Below are 6,268 nucleotides of genomic sequence, written 5' to 3' on the forward strand. Positions count from 1 at the left end.
TGGCTCACTTACTCAGTGTCCTGGGAGCTGAGTTTCTAAAGCCAGAGCAGTGATAGGTTTCCAGTTGTTTCTCTTTCCAGAGATGAATGAAGTATACATTGGGTGGCTAAAAACCTCCCCTGATAAACTCTTAGGGAGCAACTGGCTAATATATAACCAAGGTGTGGTTACTTGATGCCCCGAAGTGGACGAGTTTTTTGAATTAAACTGCTCTACTCTGGGACTTTGAGCATTGCGTCACTCCAGGAAGTATGACGGGGAACTGTCATGCTCTGTGTAATTCTCACTCAAATGGAGGAAGACAAGAACAAGAACAAACAAAATGCAAACAAACGTGAAAGTGTGTGGAGAACACAGGGACCAGATGGAAGGAGAAGGGCAAAGGGAGGGTAGAGGTTCAGGGGAATTTGTTCCTATATAATAAATGAAAGAAATTCTAATTTAATTTAGAAAAGAAATGAACTGTTTCTGGTCTCTTAGCAGGAGCTCCAGAGCCACAAAGGGCAGGTGCTGGAGGGATGGGAGGAAGAGAGCAGCGAGTGTCCTGGGGAGAAAGAAGGGGCCGGCAGAGGGCTTCTGTTAGCCCTTGGGCACCTTGCAGGAGCCTTCAGACAGAAACCTGGCCAGCCCAGGGTCCTATGACCACTAAGTCACTCTATTGTCTCTGTGCCCTGTGCCACCCCTTCCCCCATTTAAGAGACAAGCTCCAGATGTTACCTCTCCCTTCTTCCCCTTGCTACTCTGAAGAGGCAGGCAGGTAGGCCTTTGTGTCCCTCACTCTCTATCTCTGCCTCTCTGCCTGTCACCCTGTCTCTCCCCCCATTCATGTTGTCCCCTCCCCAACTCCCTCTTCTCTTTTGTCACACCTGTCCCCAGGGGCTGGTCTCTCCCCTTCTCCCCACTTTCCCCCAATCCCTTTCTCCTAATAAAAAAACACCTCCTTGTGAGCTCCATCGCATGGTGTCTTTCTCATGCCACTTTTAAAATTATAACATTGGCATCGTGTGAAGCTTGGTAGACTACCCTGGCATTTACTACGACCTACCAGCCATCTGAGGCATGTCCAGGACATGCTGTAAAAGTGGCCCCAGTCACCGAGCAAAAACTGCCTTTCACCTCAACTACTGCCAAGACCTTCTTCAGAGTGTGGGCAACAGGACACTGGGGAGTCGACTGCCTTGAGTTGTTGTCTAGACAAAGGCAGGCTGGTCCTCCATCAAATTCCTCGTCCCTGTTGGACCTTCTGTGACCTAGCAGGCCTAGACCTAACAGCAGAAGACTGATGTTGCCCTGAAACCTCTGCCCTCAACTAGCATGGAGGACCCTGGGGAGTAGCTGTCTAGGTAGCCAGCAAGTAAGAGTCTCTCATTTTCAATCCCTCCACTCAGGTAAACATTACACTTCTCAGAACACTGATGCCGTTTGAGGACTGGTAGCTGTGTCAGTTTAACAGCAGCAACCACGGCTTCAGCTGCTTCCTCAGGTCTCTGTGAAATTCAGGTCACAGGCCTCACTTTCCTAGAGTTAATACTAAATCCAGACTCAGTTCCCCTTGCTCCGAGACTCAAGAAAAGTGAAATCTCAAAACATGTTTCAATGTAACCTTTACCATTCCTTTATTTAAAGGAGCTCACTTTGCACTGACTGCCCTAGTGAATTAGATAGAAAGATGGTGTTTGAGGTGTGAAGTTTCTGTGAGGGTAAGACAGCTTAAGATGTGAGGATCTCAGAGTGTTTTAGGGTCTAAGAAAGTGACTCAAGGTGTGTGAATGCGTGTTATGAAGGTCTGAGGATGAAAGGCCTAAGTGCCAGTGAAGAGAAAGCAATTTGAGACGTTTGAAAGAATGAAACACGTTTCTCTCTCTCGTTATGCTACTGTGATATTAAGTATTATTCTTTTAAAGCGGGTGTGTGTGTAGACACAGGACAGACAAAACACACACGAAAGGAGAAGACACAGACACGCGGCTCCCACGTGGGTGCACTTTAATGGGGGGGAGGGAGACACGATAAGGGACAGGTGTGCAAGACACACAAGGGTAAGGGGCAAGAGAGAGCGAGACCTCGTGGGAGCTCGCTTTTTAAAAAGAAGCGCAAGGGTATCTGGGAGAAATGTCCTGCACCTGTCCGCGCCCGCGCGCAGGTGTCCGTAATCCAGGAGGAATCTGGGAGCTGTAGTTTCCAAAAGGAACAACATTAAGACTGCAAAAATTGACAGTCTTCACAGTAATGGATGGGATTCTGGTAAGCTAGTGACCTAGCGCTGGTGAAGAACCACACACCATACTACCACCATAGCCACAAGCTCAGGACTTTAAATTCCCTTAGTTGGTTTCTAACTACAGACTTAACAGGTCCTTTGCATTGTGCTACAAACATCTACCGCAGTTTCCTGGACAGAAGAAAGGGCGTTAATGCTTTCGGTGAAAATCATCTCTGGTGTGAGTGTGCTGCCGTTCCTAACGTGTGTAAAACTTATCTTTTCCCAAACTCAGAATTCTAGTAGTTTCCAGGGAGTCAACTGGGATCCACCCAAACAGTCAGATTCACTCCAGATAAGCACGACCCCCACCCCTTCCCTGGTCTTTTGATGTCCCCTCCCTCAATTACCAGGACCTAAAGAACTTTTTTTTCTCTAAACTTAACTTTTATCTTCTGTCCTGCCAACATCTTCCCCGGTCCAAGCAGTGCCAGATGTTTCCACAGAGCGTGGGCAGAAGTGAAACAGCCATCTACTCCAGGACATCATTGCCAGCACCCCCACTCTAGGTTCCCAAGATTTTGACCCCCACATGTCAGCAGGAAGCAGTTTCAAAGACTTGGTGCCCTCATTCCCTGTCCCCACTTACCATCCCTAACTCACTTTTTATAATAAACAAAGGTAGGAATGTTAGCATTCAGGCACCTGCACTGTCCTTCTGAGGACCTGGCAGGATGCACTCAGGCAGTACCCTGGCTAGTCGAGCGTTCTAGGCCCCTATGTCATTACATAGTCTGTGCGCATGTGCTAGGTGCCCCCTTTAAGAGACAAGCTCCACTCATTCCCTCTCTCTCTTTCCTGATGATCCTCTGAAGATGCAGGCCGGCCTTTGCCCTTCTCACTCTCTCTCCAACTCTCTGCCTCTCTCTCTGTCTGTCTCTCTGTCTCTCCCTCTTTCCCTCTTTCTCTCTCTGCCTCTCCTACCACTCCTGTCTCCAGAAGCCAGTCTCCTCCTTTCTCCCCTCCCCCTTACCTTTGCTCCAGTAAAAACCCCCATGTGAGCTCTGTCACATGGCGACCTTCTCTTGCATGCCACTTTTTAAACTGCAACAGCTGCTGCACCAGTGCAGGCAGAGGGCATCCCCCTTAGCACTGCAAGAAAAGACGCTGGTGGCTCTGAGTTTACAGCCTCCTACTGCTTTTTTTTTTTTTTTTTTTTTTTTTTTTTTTTTTTTTTTTTTTTTTTTTTTTTTTTTTTGCTCTTTACTTCAATGAGTAATCTCAGGAAAACACAAGCAATTTCCGTTTCTTTATTTTTGGGGCTTTGTTTTATTTTGTTTGTTTGTTTGTTTGTTTTGAGAGTGGTGTATACATATTTTACAAAGACTGGGCATACCCATCCCCTTTAAGCTCTGTCACTTCCAGGGCTCAGAGACCTCAGGTTTGAATACACAGGGGACAAAATGCCCAGACCACTAGGGACTCTGTGGGGTGCATAGTTTGGTCTCTGAAGCTCAACCCAAACCCCATTCTTCTCTCAACTCCCTGCTGGTGCAAGTGCAGCCTAGATTCTCACTGTCAGGACAGGTTAGGGGGCTGCCTGTGTGAGAAACTGAGTGAGTGTGCTCCAGGCCACTGCTGTGGCAGAGCGGAAAGAGTCACCAACTCCTCACTTGCTGAATTCTTCGTAATTATATTTGAATCTGTTTCCCATCTCCAAGGGAATTTGAACAAACAACTTGCCTGGGGAGTTTTAAAAAAAATCCAGATTGTTGGGGTTTTGAAAGAGTAGAAGACTCCAGAAGCCCTGATTAGTGCAAGAGTCAGACACTGGCGGATGCAGACCTAAGGCTTGAGAAGGACATAGCTCCATTTTGCCTCTGTGAGGTAATGCAATTCCAGGCAAAAGGCTGAGGTTGGCTTCCTTTCAATTTCCCCACCTTTCTAAGGTTTTGTTTCTTAGGAAACGAAAGTGCTGTTCTCTGTTCTCCTCTGCCTCCACCCTACTAACCTCAGGAAGCAAAGTCTACTTCCTGTTGGGCAATATTCATCACTTTACAAGCTGGCTTGAGACTGAAGAAGCTGCCTTAGAAAACACCAAATTCCTTGCAAAACAATGAGGGGAACGGCATTTTTAAAATATATAAGTTGGGTTGATACAGCAGTACTTATAATAAAATATCTTTTAAGAGGCACTACCACCAAACACTTAAATGGTGTTTATGAGCAGGTGGCAACATGCTTCTTTGTGTTGGCTTGGACCTAGGAACTCCATGAAGTTGTGGCAATAAGTGTAGCTCCCACTAGTACCTCCACCATGAAGCTAGACTCTCAAAAAGCTAAGGAATTGGGTGGATCCAGCTGCCAAATTAAACACACAGAGGATTATATTGATTTTAACTGGTTTGGCCTACTAGCTCAGGATTATTAATAGCTAGCTCTTAAAATTTAAATTAACCCTTAATTTAAGGGTTAACCCTTAAGTCTTATCTTGTTTAGGCTTGGTACCTTTTCTCAGTGAAGTATTCTCATGTTGCTTCCACTGCCTCTGGGTGAGGACTATGTCTCTGCCTTTTCTCATTTCCGAATTCTCTTCGTCTGGTTTCCTTGCCTATGCTTCCTTCCTGACTACTGGCCAATCAGTGTTCTATTAACACCAATATGAGTGACAAATCTTTACAGCGTACAAAAGCATTATCACACAGCACTCTTCTCTGTACAGACCTCCAGACCTCTGTGGTTCACTAGTGGCTAGCTCTGCCCTCTGACTCCAAGCAAGATTCATTTGTTAGAACACAAACAAAATATCACATAGCAATAAACTGTGCCCATTGGTTTCTCTTGTGGTCCGACAGGGTCTCAGGTAGCCCTGGCTGTCCTTGGACTGGCTGTGTTACCAGCAAGGGCATGGAACTCCTGTTCCTTCTGCCATCCTCTCCCGCCATGTGTCTCCAGGTCTGGCTGGTTTTCATTTCAGTTTTTCGGTTTTTTTTTTTTTTTTTTAATCATTGATGCTTTTTAGCTAGTTAATGCTCAAAATAAAGGAAATCTTCTGCAGCTTTCATACATGGATAGATTTGTTCCTTGCGCATTACCCTCCCTCACATCTGTCTCTTCCCCCACTAGTCTCCTAATTAACTTCCTTCTTCCTTCATATCATACATGCCAATCTACATTCATATATGAGAGACCCATGTGTTTCTTCCCCTTCTTGTTAGTCTCTTCTCCCTCACCCTATCTTCCCCTTTCCTGTGTGTCTTTTTGCCTGCGTGTGTACGTGCACGGGTATGTGGATGTGTTATGTGAATGTGTGCATGTTTGTGCACGTGCATGCATGTGTGTGTATGTGCACATGCATGTGTCTCTCTTTGTGTTTATATATTTCATGTTAAGCATGCATTCAACCACTGTACTTTGCAGCGCCATCTCTCGAGTAATTTTATCTTTGTCTTCACACACACTTCAGTTTAATGTCTACACTTGCCAGATTTGGTTTACTACTTTGTAAGTATTTCAGTTCCCCAAGTTTTCAGCTTCATCATTGTCCAAAGGAATCAGCAAGGAACATTGCTGGGTTCTCCAGAAGACAGGGCTGAGACAGAACCAGTCCCACTGATCTCTCCCTGGGGCTGAGCAGGATGGTGAGGGTCAAATGACCCAGACCTGAACTCCCCCCCCTCCCCCCACTGCCGGCCACCTAGGAGAAACACACACTGAGCTGGGAGACTGTCAAAGCAGGATCTCACTTTATTGCATCAGGGCAGGAACTTATAAAGGGCTGAGGTAGTGGACAGAAGTCTTGGGATGGGGTGAGGTGGAGTGAGAAATAAGGGCCAATAATATCCTGTCACTTCAGAGGTGGCTGGGCAGGGGCGGGCCTAGATCAGGCTGTCTGAGTCACTCCTCTCCAAACTCAAGTTAGGCTTAGGAAGTTTCACTGGGCCTCATCAAACTCAAGTTAGCCTTAGGAAGTTACACTGGGCCTCATCAAACTCAAGTTAGGCTTAGGAAGTTACACTGGGCCTCATCAAACTCAAGTTAGGCTTAGGAAGTTACACTGGGCCTCAT

This window comes from Alexandromys fortis, unplaced genomic scaffold (assembly GCF_014885135.2).
Source record: "Alexandromys fortis isolate MF-2015 unplaced genomic scaffold, M_Fortis_MF-2015_v1.1 scaffold_524, whole genome shotgun sequence".
Lineage (NCBI taxonomy): Eukaryota > Metazoa > Chordata > Mammalia > Rodentia > Cricetidae > Alexandromys > Alexandromys fortis.